A 21,154-nucleotide genomic window follows, 5' to 3' on the forward strand; every position below is an offset into this window, starting at 1 on the left:
GAGCAGAGGGATTATTGATGGAAGCCTGAGACACAGATGAAGAGGAATTCGAGCTGTGAGGTATAGAATTGCAGAAATTGCATCTATACAAACAGCTGAAAGCAAGATGATATTCTGTTCAAATGTTTCCTATTTCAAAGAACTCTCTAGAGTCCCATTTACTCCTGACAAGTACTAACAGTGCTTACAAGTTTTCTTCAACCCGGCGAATTGCTCAAATTAAGAAAATAGTTTTAGTTAAAAAGAAAGCTACATCAGGACTTGAAAGCTATAGAACAAAACCTCGAAAGGATTTCATCAGACAATGAGACCTAGCTCTGGTGCCTTAATCTGCAAAATAAAACTATGAAATAACTGATTCTTGCTCCATGCTGTTGTACAAGAAACTTATTTCAGCTAGTCATAAGCCAGCACCAAAAGATTCCACTACATTCTTCACAAATGACTAAAATACCAGCACTGAGAAAGCATGAAGAGTACATTTCCGGAGATGTAAAATTGTAAATGTCTGTCTCCCTGAAAGAACTTACTCCTTCCTATTACCATATATGCAATTCTATTTTTTTTTCCTAAGTGCCAATTACAGGATTTCCCCAAGTATGTTTTCCAGATCACTAGCACAACAGGATGTTTATTTAAAAATTCCTTGATAAACAATGCCAGTGTTAAAATTAGGGAAGCGCTGAACTATTCCGTAATTAATCAGCTGTTTTTAACTGCAGGACTTCTCAGAGCTTTTCATACGCCAGTCTATATGGTGATGATCCTTGGTGGGGACATGACATTTAGCATTTCCAAACTTATTTGACAATGAAAAAGCCGCCCCTCCTTTTTTTTCATCGAATGCCTTTGACTGCTCTTCTAAGGAGCGTATATAACAATTTTGGAGGCTTAAGGTTGGGGTTATTAGCATAGCATGTCACTGGCTGCTTTTTCAAAGACCAATCTCACCAGTTATTTGGCTTTGTGGGAAATGTACAGCAGGATAAAAACACACTGTCTCAGTGACTGCAGTTTTATACCCACCTTTCCACACTGGTACTCTCCACCACAGCCAGCCACATTAGCAAGCTCACTATCAGTCAGGTAATCACGGCACATTCATATAATCACAGATATTCATGTTGGCCACTCATACCAACATGGTCTCTTGAAAACGTACCCCAGACCTGCACAGTAACATCCTTTTCAATGTTTTACAATGGCTTTTCTTATTTTTGCTTGCAACATACTATTACTGGGCTGGAAGATTGTTACTTATGTCCCATAAATCTTCCTGCCTTCTCTCAGTAGTTACCTTTATGACCAGAAAACTTTTGCCAAATTCCGTTTCACTGGGGAAAAAAAAGTTATCTTACAGATTCCATAGCTCAGCTTTATTTATTTATTTATTTATTTATTTATTTATTTATTTATTTATTGGTTTATTCAACAAACAAGATTGAAAATTGAAATTCCAGCCAATTTCTTCCTACAGGACGTTTGTGACCTTCATTTGTTGGGAAATAAAAAACCACAACTGAAATTACTGACACTTTGTCTTTGTTATTTTGTGCTCATTTTTTGTTCTTAATGGCTTCCATTTATTTTGTTTTTGTTTTTGTTTTGTTTTGTTTTTAATGGCTTCCATTTAAATAAAATTTAATTTTAAATAAAATAAAATTCCATTAAATTTAATAAGCACCTACTGCTTATTATACCTTATGCAAGAGATATCGCTTAGCAGTTTACACATGTCATGTCAATGTATCTCTCAACAGCTCATACAGAAGTTATTATTAGCCTTATCTTATAGGTGGGGAAACCAAATCTCAGAGGAATTAAACTTATAATGGAAAGTCCCAGTTACTAAGTGATGAGCGAAGCTTTGAACTTATATCTGTCTGATTTTTCAGTCCCTGATCTTCCCAGGATACCAGGCAGACATCTATGCCATCATTTCTAACAACCCCTTAGTAAAGTAAGGATCACATGTTATCATACCATTTGATAAGAAATGGAAGAATCTTTCCCATTCCATGAGGAGGTGCCCTTAGTCACATCTTCTCAAAAAGCACACACATCACAAAAAGCAAAGGATTCCAGCTTCTGTGAAACTGGGCCTGAAGTGCTTGATAAAAAAGAATGAAACAAGAATAGAAAGTCCCTAGGAGGAACTGAGGTGTGGGGGCATCCACATTAGCTCTTACAAACTCTACACTCAGCTTATTTTAGCACCAACTGAGCTACCTTGCCTCTTGTAATATTATTTATGGTACTATCTTTTCTCAAATGAAGTACAGTATGTCCTTATCAAAGCACAGAAGACTTCATATGAGGACCCCCCCCCCTTACAAATCTTGGTTAGTAAATCGTGGCTATGAAGTAAAATGCAAGAGAATTATTGTGTAAGAAATGCCCCTTTATCAGCAAATGTGCTGACTAGTCGAGTTGCATGGTATCAGTGTTAATAATTAGGCAGAAATGAAAGATCATGAGAGACAGAAAAGCAGCTGAGGCCACTAAGGCACAAGTTTGTGAAATGACTTTCCCTTTGGAGGAAAAAACAACAACAACACAGTCATCAAATATCCCATAGCTCTATGACTCCTTATTCCACTTCTCTACTCTGCTCAATCTAGCATATCTTGGCCACAGTATGGACAGGGCAATCTCTAAGTCGGAGAATAATGAAACTATAACAACAATCTTCACTCATGCCTTCAACTATCACCTCTATGCAGATATCTCCCCAGATCGATATTTCAAATATTGGAGGGTCCCTTTAAAAAAGACTGACTAGTTTCTGCTACTCAGAATAAAAGAAGATGGAAATAGAAATTGACATTTAATGAGTACCTACTATGTGCAAGGAACTCTGTAGGTATTTTGATCATGTTGTTGCAGTAATTCACACAATGCTGTAAAACAGGTGTTCTGCACATAAGAATAACTAAGGAAATGATGCCCTTGCCCCATGGATCTCTCAACTTGTACAAAATCCAGACAGGGTTCAATGTGAAGTTTGCTGACTCCAAAGACTACACTCATTCTACTATTTACTCTGCCTGCCTTGGGTTATTTTCACTGTCCTGGCCATTCTATAGAAGTAGAGAATGCTTTAAAAGGTAGGGAAGACCATAGAGTTTCCTAGTTATCCCCTCAGTTGACTCATGAGAAAATCTACAGCCTGCGAGGATTTACCACTTAACCCAAATCAAAAGCTTCTTGGTGTCAGAATGAGGAATTAAACTCAAGTCTCTTGATTCATACTTACTTTGCATTTTTACTATTTTCCCACTGGTTTCATTGCTCTTTTTTTGAATGATGGTTAAAACTAAGTTTACCACTTTTCACAAATCCAGAAGATGCTGTTCATGTTGTAGCATAGCATCCCAGGTCAAAGCCATTTATCTCTTGGTTTATGCATTTGTTTTTAATACAACTGCAGAAAAATATTCATCTTTTAAAAAATAGCTGAAGTGAAAAAACATGTGAACACAGCCAAGGTCAGTATTGTATGCATAAGAGCCTATCCAAGGCCATAGTGGTTAGAGTAGGGTAGCGAATGGTCTTCCCTCTGCCTAACCTTGACCCCACCCTGACACTTAACATACTCTTGGTCAGTTTTCAAAATCCTGCTTACGTATCACTCCTTCCAGGAAGCATTGTTGAGAAGTCCTTCACTATAGCTCCCTTCTCAAAATTAAGTACTTCAGCATTGTGTATATGATTCCATTATTCTACTTATTGAATGATATTACAATTTATTTTGTTTATATGCTTGCTCTCATTGTTAGATTGTACATAGTGAATGTATTTTATGCATCTCTATGCACTCGTAACCTAATGCTGTATGTGACTATATAGGCACTCAGTAGATGCGTGTGAAATGAGTTTAATGGAATTGAATCAGCCTGACTTGAATTGAACTAAATTTATTTAAATTTAATTGGCAGCTGTTACCATCTGATCAATCTGGTTACATCACCAACTTCCCAGCTACTCCAAGTCTTGCAGAATTAATGAAACACTTTGAGTTAACTTTTTAGAACTCCTTTATTGAGAAAAGGCTGTATTGACTTCCGTTTACAATGTCAGGAACGCTTCGGTGAAAAGCAGGATGAGAGGGGTCCAATACAGAGGGTCCTCAGACTGCTACACGCTAGCTCACTCAGGTAGGAACTTCAAGATTTCTTCACACTCTGGCCTGACACTTTAGCTGGATTACAATAAGCACTAGAAGCACAGTGAGGCACAGAAGCAGAAAATTAGACATGCCACACATCTAAATATAGCACAAGAGAGAAAAATCTTAAGTTTCCAAAGAAAGCGACGTGGAGGAATTCTTTGCTTTGGTCTCTCACTGGATATGCTGCCAAACATTCTCGTCAAACACCTTCATGAAATTATTCAAAAATCAGTTTAATACATTTTCATGACTTTTTTCCAAAATATAACGCTTTAAAAAGATACGCTTTATGGCTAAAACCTGTTCGTTGTACAACTAAACCAGAGGCAAGTTTTCTACACTTCTGGTGGCAAATCGGGTCAAACTAGGTGGCAAGAGGGACCCATTCTACTTAGAAGCAATGCAAATTCTTCATGGAGAGGCTCCAGAGTGGCATACTATATAAAGAAATAGAAACCATAATGAAGTAGGGAGGTATCATACAATTAGACAAAGATAAACCCAGAGTCCTGAATGCTTCCGGTATATAGTCAGTGATGGGAGATGATGTTGTTTGCATGGCTAGATGAAAGGAAATGCATTTCTAGAATATTTAAGGCCAGGAGAGCAAACTCATTGGCCTCCCTTTGCCAGGGTTACTATGAGGCTCATGGAGGATTGATAGCTGGGGTAGAGAGAAGTACCCTGTAAGTGAGAAAGACCTCAGAAGGACATTATTCCCTGCAGAAGTAAAGTGCCAGCACCACAGATCATGTATCATTCAGACTTTATGGATCACAGACAGATAGTTGAAATTTTTTTTCAAATCTGAGATTTGGGTAAGTCAGGGACATATTTCATAATGACTAAGTTGTAGTTTACAATATTTAAGAATTTCTGAGACCTATATAAATATTTAAGATTTTCTGAGATATATAAATAGTGCCTAGATATATTGGATCAAAAACATGCTTTTGAATATAAACTAAATGTATGACTGAACAGTCTTTAAAAGAGCTCCTCTTTTGCATTCTTTAAATATTGTTTTTCAATCGCAACCACTTCTATGTCTTAAATTGCAGAAACCATGTGATTCCAAGGTTGAGGATACAATGTTTCTAATATTGGTACAAGTTATTTTCAGAGTCAAATTCGAGGAGAGAATAAATCTCTTAAATTTTACTCTGCATTCTAGGGGCACGTGGGTGGCTCAGGTCACGAACTCCTAGTTCATGGGCTCAGGCCTCACGTGCTGACAACTCAGGACTGGAGCCTGCTTCAGATTCTGTCTCCCTTTCTCTCTACCCCTCCCCCACTCAGGCTCTGTCTCTCTCTGTGTCTCAAAAATAAATAAATGTTGAAAAAATAAAAATAAAAAATTTTACTCTGCATTCTCAACATTAAAGTGATGTATATGTCATGCTTACTCAGTGCTTTTATTCAGGAAACAAAAAACGAAGCTGGCAAATGTCTCTGATATTCCCTACTTCCCCAAAAAAGTACCTCAGTCCCCTGCAACATATTCATTAAGAAGAAAAATGTAAAAGTCCAATTTTTGGGTTTTAATGATTTGATTTTTGAGGGAAAAAAAAACCAGAATGAGATAGTGTATGTGATTTTTGACTCTGAAAGTATGCAACTATAAGGTCAAAATGGACAAAATTTTAAAAATGAAAATGGTTCTGTTAGGGTGCAGGATTGCAGCAAGGGTTGAGGGAGATGTGAATTGAAATATCGATCTGGGGAGATATCTGCATAGAGGTGATAGTTGAAGGCATGAGTGAAGATGAGAACTCAGAGGGTCAGATCTGTCAGAAATGGCCTTTGATTCTCAGGCCAAGGAAGGGTGAGAAGAGAAACATACAGATTCATAATGGAATACACTAGCCTCTATTTTTCACAATGGCAGGGGGCATAGAAAGAGCTTCATTAGGCAGCTGATTTCCTCTTTATCCTTATTGAGTCAGAATGCTGGGCTGGTTCTTATTCTGATGATTGTTCTCATATAGCTTTTCAGCTACATCAGGGCTCCTAAGTCACAGAAAGTGTGCACCAAACTCAGACACACAGAGAAATGTGATAATGACCTGGGAGAGAAGAGCAATGCTAAGCTACCTGCCAGAAGAGTTGTGTCTGAGGCACGCCATACTTCAAGGTAATTTCGTTGTCTCTAATTAGTTCTTGCCATATGGCTAATATTTCGAAAATTCCCTTTTTAAATCAACCAGGCTTTTTAAAAGAATGGCTAGAAATTTAATCGTTTTTAATTTTGCTTTTTTTCAATCATAAGCAGTTTCCTTCAAACTTAACCAAGAAAAATAGTCAGAGATTTTATTTTTTATTATAACAACAATATCCGTATATTTCTCTAAATGTGTTATAAATATAACTACATACATACATCCCTTCTTAGACATGCCCATCTTTCCCCAGTACTGAGGAAAAGTGAGCCAAATATCATTTGTCTTTCAATGGTTATACATTTCAGTATTCATTTATTCATTTAATAAATAGCTCTCTTTGGGGCACCTGTGTGGCTCAGTCCATTAAGCACCCGACTCATTATTTTGGCTCAGGTCATGATCTCGCAGTTTGTGAGATCGAGCCCCACATCGGCCTCTGCTATGATAGCACGGAGCCCACTTGGGATTCTCACTCTCCTTCTCTCTCTGCCTTTGCCCTGCTCTCTTTCAAAATAAATAAATGAGTTTAATTTTTTCTTAAATAGCTCTACTTGTCATGATTGCTAGGTGCGTGAAAAAGATAGGGGCACCTGCGTGGCTCAGTCGGTTAAGCATTCAACTTCGGCTCAGGTCATGACCTCATGATTCATGGGTTTGAGCCCACGTCAGGCTCTGTGCAGATAGCTCTGAGCCTGCAGCCTGCTTCAGATCCTGTGTCTCCCTCTCTCTCTGCCCCTCCCCTGCTTGCACTCTGTCTCTCTCTCTCTCTCTCTCTCTCTCTCTCTCACAAATAAATATTAAAAATTTTTTTTAAAAAGACATACAATACCCCTTCCCTCATGACGTATACAATACCCCTTCCCTCATGACGTTTACACTCAGAAAATACATCTTTTCCCTAATGACTATAGATTGTGATAAAAACCAAACAAAACAAGGGGTGCCCAGGTGGCTCAGTCGGTTAAGTCACTGACTTCGGCTCAGATCATGATCTCATGGTTCACGAGTTCTAGTCCTGCATGGGGCTCTGTGCTGACAGCTCAGAGCTTGGAGCCTGCTTCAGATTCTGTGTCTCCCTCTCTCTTTGCCCCTTCCCTGCCCACACTCGGTCTCTTTCTATCAAAAATAAATAAACATTTAAAAATTTAATAAATAATAACAAAACAAAACAAAAGGAAGGGTTGGAAAAGAAGGATAAAACAAAGTTTATTGTTTTTCTATATAGGAAAAAAACAATGAAATGTTCTTTAAAGTGTTTCTGCTATTTTAGATCCTTTTCAGTTTAGCAGCAACATGTGATTATATTTCTATAATTCTCTAATCCTCTAATCATGTGTAATAATTGAGTAGACATGTCAACATGACCCTGAAAAATATGACCACGTGACATCATAATAAATCATATAGGTCCAAAACAGCACTGGAAACATTAATCCATCCTCATGATCTCGAGATCCAACAACATTTGTTGTTCATCCAACAAATATTTTGACTGCTTTCCACAGTTATTTCTCTGGTTCTGAGACTGAGCACTAAACAGCTCTCCAGTCATTTTGAAGCTTAAGATTTGGTGTTAGGTCTCTCCACCCTCTGCAGAGATTATCTTTAGGAGACTAGCAGACCCAGTATGACCAGTAGCTTCCCTAAGTGACATCGCTTTCAGCCCCTCATTTTTTGGTCACATCTCCAGATGCAATAGAATCATAGAACGTTAGAATTAGAAGGTATGCTAAAGTATATCTAGATTATCTACTCTAACGGTTTTTATTTAGAAATGTGAATGAGGGCCAGAGGTGTTAATTAACACCCAAAGATTATTCAGCAAGTTATGGTAATGGCAAGACATTAGAAAAATGTGCCTCGTATGCATGTATGCGTACGTGGATGTGCAAGAGGGGACATGCAAAGACCATGTTGGCTCAAAAAGAAGTAGCCCCCTACTCCCTTCAACACTATTTTCCGCATTTTTGCCAGTAATAAATTTGCTATCTTACTGTCCAGAGTTTTTTCCATTTATCACTAAATTCTCCTTTGAGCTCTTAGACTTGGCAAACATTGAAAACCCTGAAAAAAAAAATTTTTTATCTCTTGATGTCCTGTCCATAAATTAAGATAACTCACTTTCTCCCACATTTCCCATAATCCAGAAAATGAAAATCAATTGTAATTTTTAAAACTCAGTAAAAAATCCTTTGACTTTCTCTCTCATGATTGACTGGTTTCAGTCCTCTGAAAAACACAAGGCAAACTTCCAACACTGATGAGTTAATGTTATATCCTGACTATATTTAAAATTACTTAATCATATTCATTAATACAAAGATAGTGAGAAGCCCCCACATTTACTCTCAGACAACATGAGGTCACCAGCATGTGAGGGAATCATATACTCCTGGTCATTAATCTTAATTTCTGAAATTACATTTGAAGATTTAATTCTCTCTTCCCATGTCTAGACAGGCAATGAGGAATAATCTTTTCAGCTTTAATTGCATTTACTCCTATAACTTCATAAAAAGGACAATTCTAGTTGCTATTTGCAAAAGAAAAAAAAGATCATATATAATCCTCATTATCACATTATAGTTGTCAGTAACCTTAATAGCTGGGCCTCCACAGGAGACATAAAAGAAATATAAAACAAAGTTTTATTTCTAATAAAAATCATATTCAAGAAATTATTGATTGTATGCTATGATTACAAAGCATCTGCTATGATTTGCTATGGCTGCCATAACAAAATTCCACAAATTGGGTGACTTAAAACAACAGAAATTTATTTTGTCACAGTTCTGGAGGCTAGAAGTTTAAGATCAAATGGTTAGCATGTTGGGTTTTTCCCTGTTAACCAAGGGACTCTCTTCTTGGTTAACAGATGGCCACCTTCTCAATGTGTCCCCACAATGGCCTTCCTCTGTGTGCACACAGCCCTGGTGTCTCTCCATGTATCCAAATCCCTTCTCATAAAGACATCAGTCAGATGGATTAAGGCCCACCTTAAAGGCCTCATTTTAACTTAATTACCTCCTTAAAAGCCCTATCTTCAAATACAGTCACATTCTAAGGTAGGTTAGGGCCTAGATTTATGAATCTGAGGGAGGGGGTGCAGGAACACAATTCAGCTAAAACACAAAGCATTGTGTATTATCAGTATAATAAAGCAAATACAGTAAGTCAAGAGAAGCTGCTGGCTGGTACACTGGTAAGGCTCTGCACCAGAATTCAGAACAATGGGAGAGGAAGGGAGATAATATTTGCTGATTACCCATTACGTGGCAATATCTGGGCCAGACACTTAACATGTGCGATCGTGTATAAAGCACATGGAAATCACAATCCAACCGGCTGTCTCCATTTTATAAATGAGAAAACTGAGGCTAAGAGAGGGGAAAAGACTTCCCTATGAAATGCAGCCAGAAAATGTGAAGACCATTTTAAGAATTGAGGTTTGTCTTCAACACTTATCTACCTTCTACTAGAACATGTTTCCTCCCTGATGCTAGTCCTGGTTCTACCACTCACTGGTTGTTCCTGGACACCTCATTGAGCTAACCTGGAATTCAACTTCCTAATCAGGAATATAAGAAGTCTCTTCATCCACTAAGTGTTCATAATTTCCTATTATATATTTTTCTTTATTATAAAAGTATTATAACCATTACATACACTTTGGAAATTAGAAAAAAGGGAGGAAAATTAATGCAATATTCCATTCTAATACAAGCACCATAAATAAATCTTTTGGTGCTTAAAGACTCCTTTCTGGTCCCATTTCCTTATAGGAAATATAGGATGGTAGAGTTTCCTTCTTGCCTCACTCATTTTTGGGGGAAAGCAAGTGCCCATATCATTATGGGATCCAAATTATGTTAGCAAAATAGAAGAAGAGAGACAAAAGGAACAATTATATCCTAAAAGCCCCTTCACTTTAGTATTTGAAAGGTTTGTTTCTCTTGTGGATGTTTATCCATGAGGCAGGACCGAGCTATGCCATTTATACACACACACACACACACACACACACACACACTAGCTCTTTGAAAAACAAACAATGGAATCTAAGGACCAAGAGGAGAGAGAGGCCTAACCCTGAAGGAACAGCCAAAGGGTGAAGACAAAGGGACATTAAGGAAGGGGAGAAGAAAGCAGCCCAGATAGAAGAGACTTCTTGATCTCCATCCAAATGAACTCATAATGAACCTAAAAATGACCTGAGGCAAAAGGCAAAGAACAGTATTGAACCACTTGTAGGCATTCCATCTCTTAAGACTTTCTAATAATGGACTGCATGCCCTTCCAAAAGTTAAGGTCATGGCAAAGTAGTTACATATTTTGAAGAATATATATAATATAATATAATATAATATAATATAATATAATATAATTAATATATATCACAGAATTATATGTACAAACTTGGGACCTGCTTCTGCTTTTTCATTTAATAACTCATAAATATATTTAATATCATTTTATAGCCTGTCTAATCTTGATTTTAGTACCTACATAACATCCGATTGAATTAGTATACTGACCAGTTTACTTAGTCATTATTCTATCTTTGGACTTTTGACTTATTTCCTTTTTATATGCTAGTGCAGCAATTTGCCCAGTGAGGCAGACTATAATTTTTAAGAGAGAAAAATATCCTGTAAAAGTTGCTACCAATTTCTTGGTGAAGACATCAGTTATCTTAGGGAGAACCTAGTTTGGGGAAGGTAAAATGAATGACACTTCAGTTCACAATATAAAACAGCAAGTGTATCACCCAAGAATACAGCAGATTGTCAAAAGTGTTGTAAGTGCCTAGGATTTAAAATACAAACAACTGGTGTATTTCCTCTCTTACCACACCAGGTGCACTAAAAAGTTACGCAGGGCCAACAAGCTTTCGAAAAGAAGACTTTCTCCTAGGATGTTTAATGTTACTGGAATCTACCTAAAGCCAGATCATGACAATGGATAGGTGTCCTAAGAGAAAAACCTCAGGAAAAAATAGGTCATACTTGGGACTGGTGAATGGGCCCGACCTGAAGCTCTAGAATGTTAAAAGGAACAGCTGGTTGGGCAGCATTCGGGTGATACTGAAGCCATTCCTGGCACAGCCATTGTGATATGCCTTGAGAATGACAGCTGGGTGTATGTACTGAATGAGCTTATCACTGAGGATTACAACACTTGGACCCAATACACACTTTGGTGTGCAGTAAACATATTATAATATCACCTGGAAGGAAAAGGTTTTCTCTCCCTGCACACAAAGAAACAATCATCAAATCAGCCAGAGCTGGGCTCCTTGTTTTCTGTAGTGATTCCAGTGGTGTTCAAACCCTGATGCTGGACTTCATACTTTCAGAAGTAACTTCATATCACAGTAACAGCAGTGTCAGCCACATTGAACAAGTCCTTTGATGAGGTGAATAGATTTTTTTACAGCTCTTTTTCATTGAAGTTATAATGACAAATTCTTTGGACTAAATAAATATCCCTGCTTAACTTGGGAGAGGAACTCTAGGCAGAGAAAGCAGAAAAGCAGCTCAGATTCATTGGATGTGAATGTTAAAAGGGAATTTGACCTTACTTTGTACTCTTAAAAACAGGAAAAGCAGAATACAGCTGCTTCACGCTTAAAAATAGCAATGCAATGAGCATCTTCCAAAAGAGTTTGCCCAATATTTTATAATCTGTCTTCACGATAAATTCCCAGAAGCAGATAAAGGTAAACTGCCGTCATTTCTAGATGTCAATTAAAAAATGTAAAGATGGCATGCACCAAAGTTCAAAGAAAGAGAACCACTGTGAGTTAAAGGATCAGATGGGGGCACCTGGGTGGCTCAGTTGGTTAAGCGGCCGACTTCGGCTCAGGTCATGATCTCACGGTCCGTGAGTTCTAGCCCCGCGTCGGGCTCTGTGCTGACAGCTCAGAGCCTGGAGCCTGTTTCCGATTCTGTGTCTCCCTCTCTCTCTGCCCCTCCCCTGTTCATGCTCTGTCTCTCTCTGTCTCAAAAATAAATAAACGTTTAAAAAAAAATTTTTAAAAAAAGGATCAGATGAAACATACTTCATAGAAAATGAGGGACTTTAGTACAGACAATAAGGGAGGATTAAGAGTATAGTGAATGGAAATGGCAAAAATGTCTACTCTCACTAGAACATTCACTCACTCGTATGAGTAATTAGCACCATTATATGCCAGTGATTATTCAAGGTACTGGGGGGACAAGGAATCATGCTGACTTCAATTAATTAAAAAGTTGGCAAACAAAGAGAACTTCAATTAATTAGTGTGTTCATTGGTCTTTCCTCTTGCAGGAAGAGACTAATCTTATTTATACATGGAATTCAGAGAAGCTTAAAACAAACCAGGCTTCATTCATTCCTTTATTCCTTCATTTGTTCATCTAATCATTCAACATTTACTGAGCACCCCCATGGGCCAGAAACTGCCAGCTGCTGCAGATAAAGAGAGAAATGACAAAATTTCTTTCTTCAGCATTTGGAGGTATATATATATATATATATATATATATATATATATATATATATATATATGTAAATGTATACATAAATATTCATTTAATATATTTCATAGTGGGTTCATAAACTCACAAATTTCTATAGATTATGACATTTAAAAATTCATCTCCTTTTTATCTAAGAAAACGATAGTTCCTTTATAGTTTAAAGTTCTACATAAAATTTGTTGGATATTCATTCTTTTTTTTTTCTTTAGATCCAGCCTTCTAGGATAGTCACTTTAGTATACGTGCTGCCGAAGTGAGCACAAGGATAGTCACTTTAACACATTGCTAGCCAAAGAGCTGATCAATACGAATGAACTGCCTGAAGGTGGCTTTGAGAAGGACTTGCTATCAACCCATATTAGCTAAGTTTGAAGGTTAAGAGGAATATACTGACCTTTCTCATTTGAGTATTCAGATGGTTAGCGATGCTTCATATTGTTACCGTGTTTATCTAAAGCATTATGAAAACCCCAACTCAAAGAATAGATTGGGTAGTGCAGGTTATCAGTTAATTTCTTCCACCAGAAATTGGGAAAGCAACCACCTTTCCATCCGAGTTTTGAAAAAAGCGTTTCTTTACCTTCACATTCAGACACAATGACAGGATTTAGTATGCTGTATCTTGTCACTGCCAGACTATGTTGTGCCCACAGAAAAGCTGACAATGGTTCAAAGAAGATGAAACCATCACATCAAGCCAGAGGACCTCTTTATAACACTGCTACTTGTTAAAGCCATCACAATGTGCCATCCAGTATTCTATTCCTCAGACAGCCTAACTTCATAGAATGTTAACCTACTCAGACCCAACTCACCTATCATAGGAGCATTGAACAAAATCTCTACTTACTTTTCTCCTTTCTGGCAACCAAAAGGCCAACAACAGTCTCTTTATCTACCAGCTTCCTTCTGTCCCTGACTCTCTTATTTAAAAAAAAAAAAAAAAAAAAGCCTTATCTAGAATACTCTTCTTCAAGTAAGATTTATCCAGCTTGTGTACTTGAATAATAATGTCTACAGTCAGGCACCAAGTTTTCTTTATTCCAATTACCGTCAATGTGTCTGGCACACAGCAAGTGCTCAATGACTATTTGTTGAATTGACTTATATAGTTTAAAAAATATCTGTCTCAGTGATTGAATTTGCCCACTATATGCAGATTTTTTTAAATCATATCTAGGAGAAATCTAACCTAAAGTAATTGATTTCTAAAGGTCACCTGAACTGATTCAGATCTTAATACAAGTTGTTTCATGTCTAAAATTATGTTTTTTGAACATCTTTTCAATAATCAATGAGTGTTAGGGTGCCTGCGTGGCTCAGGTAGTTGAGCGTCCGGCTTTGGCTCAGGTCATGATCTCAGAGCTCATGAGTTCAAGCCCCACGTGGGGCTCAGTGCTGAAAGTTGAGAACCTGGAGTCTGCTTCAGATTCTGTGTCTCCTTCTCTCTCTGCCCCTCCCCCACTAGACTCTGTCTGTCTCTCTCAAAATAAACATCAAAAAATAATAATCTATGAGTGTCAGCAATGAAAAAGTTCTGGAATTGCTTGTGACATATAGTTTACTCTAAATTAATAAGCCACCCATCTAAGACAAATTCATCTCTCTTCTGAAAGGATTGACCAATACTATAATCCTTACTATTCATGTTAGCTGAGAAACAGAAAGGTCCTTAACCAAGGATTTGCTGAGATAAGCATAACTTAAATATAAGACCAAAACAATAGAGGACTCTGGTGGACAAGTTACTGCTTTTCAATACTAAGTCCAAACTCCTCCATATCTCTCTCAGAGAGTATTTTAAACTTTAGGGATTCACCACAAGCATAATGTTTAGGGGACTGCTACGGGGTTCTGGGGAATGGTACATCCATTACCCTTTAAAAATGTTTTCACTGATGTAATCAGAATGAATTCAGCAAACCAACTGGAAGAATTATAATTATTCACTTCTGTACCAATGTTGGGAATGAATATAACTTCCCTTGCAAGCTTTATTGCATGCTAATTTATCTGAGTTGCATTAGGTGACAAGCATTCTGGAAGGCCAGCAGAGTCATGGAATGGCCTTGCCTATCTCTTAGAGGTTCCTGTCACTCTGCTTAGGAAGATTACTGACTCTGTGCCTCAAATACATTATTTAGCATCAAAGTAGAACGCTAAGTAGGAGAGAAAAACACTTGCTTGTAGGCATATTATGAATAGTTTCATGACTTGCACTTTATTCCATAATGACATCTTTGATTCTAAAGTAGTGATGTTCCCAAGGCTATAAATAGAAGAAAGAGACATATGAACATAACATATACACTTAGAAATTGAAAGGGAAAGAACATCATATAATCATAATAGGAAAGACTTATTTTGCTGTCCAGTCATCTTACGTCTCATGCACAGTTTCCATGGTTTTGAGGAAGTTTCCAATATTTTAAGAGTAAACAATTTCACCTTTGAGGCACAATGTGATTAAAACTGTAAAACTTTAGAAAGATCACCATTAGAATCTATTTTAGGGTATCTCCCAATCTTTTACCCACATATGCACAGATGTACAAAAATAAATATATTTACCTACACTTCTACTACTTTGGAATGTTAGCTTAGGAATTCACGTCCTAAAATTGGTTGAGCTAGGGGTCCAAGCCCAGGTGATGGCCTTCTTTCAGAACACATCTAATTTTAATGTGAGTGCAAATTAATTATCTTCCCCGTCCAATTGACACTGACCAATTTGTACTGAGAAGTAAGGGTGACAAGGCAGAAGGGGTGATCAATAGCGTGTTATACGCAGCCACAGGAAATCTGATCCCCAGGGGCTCAGAATGCCAGAAAGGGCAAGAAGTTAATGGGGGCAAGACAGCAAATCTACACTATACTTTAATTTGCAAGTTGAAAAACTGACTATTTTTGCTAAGAAGTCTTCTATCCCATTTTCTTCAATAGCAGAAACCTATGATTCTCTTTCTTTCATCCAGTTTGAATTAAACACACATACAGAACAGAGAACTGAAACCCAAAGGAAATTTTATCTTAATTTGACAAATATTTTCGTGAATTTAATAAAAGAAGTTATTGTTCCAGAAATGTACTGGCTTTGCAGGATAATAATCAAAGTGCCATTTTATTTTAAAATGATCATATCAGAGCCACATCTTGAAATTAAATCAACATAGATTCAACCAGCATTCATTCAGGTATTTGGGGTGTGGCTACATGTACTGGTCACTATTCTTAGTGCCATGGATGCAGAAATACAAGATGAAAGTGACTGTCTAAGCCCTCAATGAACTCACAGTTTACAGGGGGAGACAAGTTAAAAGATTCTAAACAGTACACTACCTGCATCTCTAAACTAGGTATACTTATAATCTTATCACCTATTTCATTGGAAGAATTAAGTGAGATAATGCATATAAATTATTTAACAAAATTCCTGGCACATAGTAATTTAAATAACTATTAGGATCAGATGATGATGATGATGATGATGCCTCCACTAACCCAAGGATCTACAAGCACACTGAAGACCCAGAATGGAAATTAGGAAATAACTTTTTTTTTTAATTTTTTTAAAAGTTTATTTAATTTTGAGAGAGAGACAGAGCATGAGCTCTGAGGCACAGAGAGAGAGGGAGACACAGAATCCGAAGCAGGCTCCAGGCTCTGAGCTGTCAGCACAGAGCCTGACACAGGGCTCGAACCCACAAACCACGAGATCATGACCTGACACGTAAGTGACTAAGCCACCCAGGTGCCCCAGAAAGAACTTTTAAATAAAAACATTTTGTAAGAGGTATACACCACATCTAAATTTTTAATAATGAATAAAAATAATTCAATAAGATAAAGAGTTGGAGAGAGATAGAAATATCCTAGACAGATGAAATAGAAGCTTCAAGCTTTCATCTCCTACCCTGAGAAGTTTAGGCTCCCTCCTGAGAGTTGGAGCAGCCCTAGACCACATATTTAGTACCTAAATACTCTCTGTTGTTTATGTTCAGGGAAGCCCCTAAACGCTTGAGAGACCCTTGTATCTGGACACAGGATTCAATTTACATGTGTCCCTAAATTTCCATCCTCTTCGATTCTGGTGAGAACCTTTTGCATGATTGATTAAATAACATGAAATTAACCACTATTATCCTGTGTTTGGTCTTTCCTATTCACATGAAATCTATTTGCACTGGTATTTGAAAATACAGATCTGTCTTTTCCTATTTAAATAAATGTCATTAAATGTCTTCAAGTCTTATCTGCAGCACATACGGCATTATTCTATTCTTTTAGAACATACTTCAGTACATTGTTAAATAAATTTATATTAATTTATTCACCCATTCTTTATTCTTTATGTATGCCTGTAATATACTAGATACTGCATTCCACATATTTGTGAAAGGTGTTATATAATAGGAGAAACATGGTCTTTTCCCCATACAGCTTTAAGATTTTTAGTGGCCTAGGCCCCTATTAAAATTTTGTCTGAATCCACAAGTGCTCAAAGAAGCTCTTAACTCTGAAAACTATAATAAGAAAAGGTCTATCAAATCATATAGTAAGCATTTTATGAAACTACTGTAAACATTGAAGAACACAACCCAGAATACAAATCCCATAACAGACTCTATTATAATTGAAATGGATCTATAATAATTTAAATGGATTCAGAAACTAGTAGGGAAAATCAAGTTTCTACAAATGGTGCTGGGAGTATTGGTGTGGAACTAGAAAATATGTGAAATTAATATTCACTCTATATATGTACTAAAAAATAAATTCTAGGAGCACCTGGGAGGCTCAGTCAGTTAAGCATCTGACTCTTGATTTCAGCTCAGGTCATGATCTCACGGTTGTGAAATCGAGCCCCACGTCGGAATCCATGCTGACAGTGTGGAGCCTGCTTGGGATCCTCTCTCTCCCACTCTCTAGGCTCTACCCTCTCCCTCTCTTTCTCTCTCTCTTTCTCTTGAAATGAATAAACTTCAAAAAGACAATAAAATAAATTCTAGCTACATCAGAGCATCCCAGATAACTTCTGTTCATCCTCCAAATTCTCTGTCTACCCTTCATCACCCTACTTTAGTCTCCCAAGACCTTTATGACCTCTATTTATGACATCAAGAGGCTACCTTCCCATCTAGCTTCTAGCTGAATTCAACAAATGAGAGATTCCAACACAAGACCATAGAGTAAGAAAACGAGAGCAGGAATTTATTCCCCTAGCTTTCTCTTTGCCACATTACCACAGGTCACCTATGCCATTCCACCAAAGGCATGGCTCCTGTCAGGTGGCCCAATCTGTAAGTTCCAAAAACTTTTTCTCTACCCTTATCCCCTCATGTCTGGGGCTGGTAATAGGACCCCATTAGTACCAACCCTGGGGCACCTCACCATCCCTTATTGGTCTCCTTTAATTCTACCCACACCATTTCAATAGACTCCTATAAAAGACTCTTCAATTATACCATGTCAGTGAGCTATTTGATTCCCATACCTTCCCTGACTGATGTAGAGATATATAGGAGTTTGACATAGTTCCCCTAGGTAGAAAAGGTTCTCGGCTTTATTCAGACATTGTATAGAGTATCATCTTTGCTCTTGAAGAGGCCTAGAGTTAATGAAATAGTATCTGGACAACATAGGAATATTTATTTATAATATTTCAGAGTTCCATTAAGTTCCATACTACTTTATATACAATATAGGATACAACCAATGCCTCCACGGTTACTAAAAAAAATTTTTATTTTCGCCATTTCATTATATGCATGATGGGACTCATGTGATGTCAGTGAAGAATGGATTCACCTGCGGGTCAACTAATGAAAAGCAAAATCCTCCAAGTCAAGTCCTTGTCTTCCAGTTGACATATGTCCTTAAATTGTTTATATTTAGGAATATTTCATGTATAAGTGAAATCAACAAGGACTTCTCTCTGTTTACATAACAGACAAAAGTTAGAGGGGAAGAAGATTTTATCTGGATATTCTGAAACCGGTTCAGTCATAAATCTATAATGTTTGGACATACTTATCAAATTATTCCTCAGATTCTTAAGTTATTCAACAAACATTTATGAAGTATATAATATGTGTCAAGTGTTACACTAGGTGTTGAGGATACATAACAAATGAAAAATACCATTCTGGCCTCATGGATTTTAAATCCAGAAAAGGAGAAAATATTAAAATAATAATACCACAAATAAATATTTAAATTATAATGACTGCAACGCAAGATGCCCTAAAACCATTTAATCATGGGATCTTGTTTGACAGGAGGTCAGGAAAAAAATCTCTTCTAAAGAATCATTCTTAGATCTGAGACATAGAAGATGAATAGTATCTCGTTCAGGCAAAGCATTTGTGAAGGTCCAGAGGTGAGAAGATACTTTGCATTTTCATCAAAACTGAAGCAGCTGAGGCTCACTGAGCAGCAGGAAAGAAAGGAAACAGGTAAAAATAGACAGTGGCCAAATCATCCAGGGCTTTATAGACCATGTTAGACATGTTGTATTTTATCCTAAGATTCATGGAAAGGGTTTGAAGGAATAAGACTAACCTGAATTTTTAACAATCACTCTGCTACCAGATGCCAAGAACAATTATGAGCTATAGTAAATAAAGTATCATGGTATTGTTTCAGGAATATGAAAGTAGCTTAATAAAACAAAATATAGTCCAAAATCATTCCTATAACTATGGAAATTTAGAATATGCTAAAGGTAGAATTTCAAATTAGAGGATAAAGGACAGTGTGTTGGAATAAAGTGTGTTGGAACCATTGATCTTATAGTTGGGAAAAAGTTAAGCCATGATATTATTCTGTATGCTGATTATACAGCTGTTGTAAAAGATGAACCCTAAAATCTCAGTGGCTTAAATCTATAGAAAGAAGAAAGAAAAATCTAAAAAAAAATAAGGAAGAATTTCTTGCTTGACATAGAGTCCAAAATGGATGCTTCTGATTGGTGGGTGGCTCTCCCCTAATTGATGAGTCTTGGATTTAAACACTTCCCAGATTTGGGGCGCCTGGGTGGCTCAGTCGGTTGAGCAACCGACTTCAGCTCAGGTCATGATCTCACGGTTTGTGAGTTCGAGCCCCGCATCGTGCTCTGTGCTGACAGCTCAGGGCCTGGAGCCTGCTTCTGTGTCTCTCTCTCTGCCCCTCCCCCGCTTATGCTCTCTCTCTGTCTCAGAAATAAATAAACATAAAAAAAAATTTTAAACACTTCCCAGGTTTGACTTCACCACCTTTGAAAGATGACCTACAAAGTCATTTTGGAAGAGGATCTCTCTTGAAAGGTTATTATAGCCCAAAACTGGAACTGATGTACACTGCTCAACTCTCATTCTATTGGCTGCAATTTAGGCACATGGCCTCACAGGAGGCTGGGAATCTTTTTTTTTTTTTTTTTTTTTTAATTTTTTTTTTTTTTTTTAACGTTTATTTATTTTTGAGACAGAGAGAGACAGAGCATGAACGGGGGAGGGGCAGAGAGAGAGGGAGACACAGAATCGGAAGCAGGCTCCAGGCTCTGAGCCTTCAGCCCAGAGCCCGATGCGGGGCTCGAACTCACGGACCGCGAGATCGTGACCTGGCTGAAGTCGGACGCTTAACCGACTGCGCCACCCAGGCGCCCCATGGGAATCTAATTATGTATGTAAACACAAAGAGGAAACAAGTGTGTGATTGCCCAGGAATCTCAGCCATAAACAACATCTTATGCAAAATTAAATTTTGTAAGTATTAAAAATCTAACGTAAAAAAACTGAGGGGCACTTGGGTGCCTCAGTCTGTTGAATGTCAGAATTTGGCTCAGGTCATGATCTCAGCGTTTGTGGGTTCAAGCTCCATGTAGGGCTTTGCACTGACAGCACAGAGCCTGCTTCAGATTCTGTCTCCCTCTCTCTCCACCTACCTCCTCCTCCTCCTCCTCCTCCTCTCTTTCTCTCTCTCTCTCTCTCAAAAATAAACATTAAAAATTAAAAACAAAACTATGAGAGTACCAACAGAGATTTTAAAAGAACATTTTTATAGTCAATCTGGCAAAGACTAGAGATATAATGCAAAAACCACACACACACACACACACATACACACACACACACACACAGAATGACAGATTTAACTACATCAAAATGTCTTTCACAAAAGACAAATTTAAAATAATAAGTGGCACTCTTGGAAGAAATATTTGCAAAACATATAACAGACAAAAATATAATGCCCAACTGGATAAAGATATCCTAAAATCATTTAGAAAAAAAAAATCATTATAAAAATCAACAACAACA

At 37.4% G+C, this 21,154-nt stretch overlaps 2 long non-coding RNA genes across 5 annotated transcripts in view; one reads left to right on the forward strand and one right to left on the reverse strand.

Annotated features, from left to right (window-relative positions):
* Positions 1-21,154, forward strand: part of LOC131491821 (uncharacterized) — a 55,897-nt gene that overhangs the window by 5,372 nt on the left and 29,371 nt on the right. The window contains exons 2-4 of one of the 4 annotated variants that reach the window (XR_009251662.1): positions 3,939-4,157; positions 6,160-6,305; positions 19,136-19,312. This is a non-coding gene — a long non-coding RNA (uncharacterized LOC131491821). Of the gene's footprint in view, positions 1-3,938; positions 4,158-6,159; positions 6,306-17,993; positions 18,158-19,135; positions 19,313-21,154 lie in introns of those variants that run through there. The other 3 variants (XR_009251665.1, XR_009251664.1, XR_009251663.1) reach the window with 3 other exon arrangements.
* Positions 4,020-21,154, reverse strand: part of LOC131491822 (uncharacterized) — a 28,247-nt gene continuing 11,112 nt past the window's right edge. Inside the window, exon 2 of the long non-coding RNA XR_009251666.1 lies at positions 4,020-4,218. This is a non-coding gene — a long non-coding RNA (uncharacterized LOC131491822). The remainder of the gene's footprint in view (positions 4,219-21,154) is intronic.

This window comes from Neofelis nebulosa, chromosome 12 (assembly GCF_028018385.1).
Source record: "Neofelis nebulosa isolate mNeoNeb1 chromosome 12, mNeoNeb1.pri, whole genome shotgun sequence".
NCBI lineage: Eukaryota > Metazoa > Chordata > Mammalia > Carnivora > Felidae > Neofelis > Neofelis nebulosa.